At 37.8% G+C, this 1,068-nt stretch overlaps 1 protein-coding gene across 1 annotated transcript in view; it reads right to left on the bottom strand.

Annotated features, from left to right (window-relative positions):
• The window catches only part of ATRNL1 (attractin like 1), a gene marked incomplete at its 5' end in the record, with an annotated part of 851,278 nt that overhangs the window by 829,836 nt on the left and 20,374 nt on the right, over window positions 1–1,068 (bottom strand). The window lies entirely within an intron of this gene.

Here is a 1,068-nt window from a genome sequence, read left to right as displayed (position 1 = left end):
CCCGCCCCGGCTGGGCAGCCTGTCCCAGCCACAATCCCTCCCTCCCCCACACCTCTTCCCCCACTCTCCCCCAACCCCAACAGACTTACCAGCTGGAGGCAGCTGCCTGTTTAGTCTATGCCCGAAACTCCAAATTGGCCAACTCTTTTCCAAATCAATTCGGATGCTTTGAATTGATTCAGAGATTTTACTTGGTCTCCCAATTTGATTCCAATTGGGAGATTCAGTCCCCAAATCGGATCAGCTACTGAAGCTTCACACGGCCCTAATGTAATCCCTAGCAGACAGCTACAAACTAGGACTGATGTTAAAAGTCCTTAAAACTACAAGTGTTACTTTGACTGTATTGTTAAGAATTATTCACAGTTCAGAAAAATACCACAGGGAAGGAAGAAAGTGATTATTCACTTCAATTATTTTAATTAAATAATGAATGGGCATATTAGTCGATAGCTATATTCTTAAAAATCAATCATAATGTAGATATAATCATATAGCACAGTAAAAGAATATCTTGTAAGCGCTGGCTGCAAAATGCAATAGTAAGTTTCTTTGAATCCTCATCTTTGTTTCTATTTCAGAGAGAACAAATTTGGTTATCATCAAACTACCAAATAATCCAGAGGCACAAACAAAGGCTGGTTTGGGGGGGTATTTTTAAATGAAGATACAACAGAAGTCAGGACCAAATTTCTTCTAGTGTAGAAATATTGTAATGTTTAAAACTGACATGGTAAGGCATACAAACCAAAACAGTTACCAACTGTTGATATGATGAATGAGAAACAATACAATAACCTTAATGACTTGTAACTTCAAAAATATCAAGCTTTGTAGGGTGACTACTGTCTCCTGTGCACCCTTTTCTTTCCTTGAATCTCTCTAATGGGAAAAGATAATGGTGCCACAACCAGGGTATATAAAATTCTTAATAGAATTCCTGGCTTGACTTTCAATAGTCAAAACTTGATTATGATCATAGCCACACAGAGCCTAATCATAAATCTAATATAGCAAAATAAGCCAACTCCACCAAGAAAGAGAAAGGGGTATATACTTTTTCTTAAA

Source organism: Alligator sinensis, unplaced genomic scaffold (genome assembly GCF_000455745.1).
Source record: "Alligator sinensis unplaced genomic scaffold, ASM45574v1 scaffold1073_1, whole genome shotgun sequence".
In the NCBI taxonomy this organism is placed as follows: Eukaryota; Metazoa; Chordata; order Crocodylia; family Alligatoridae; genus Alligator; species Alligator sinensis.
This window is presented reverse-complemented; position numbering and strand designations above follow the sequence as displayed.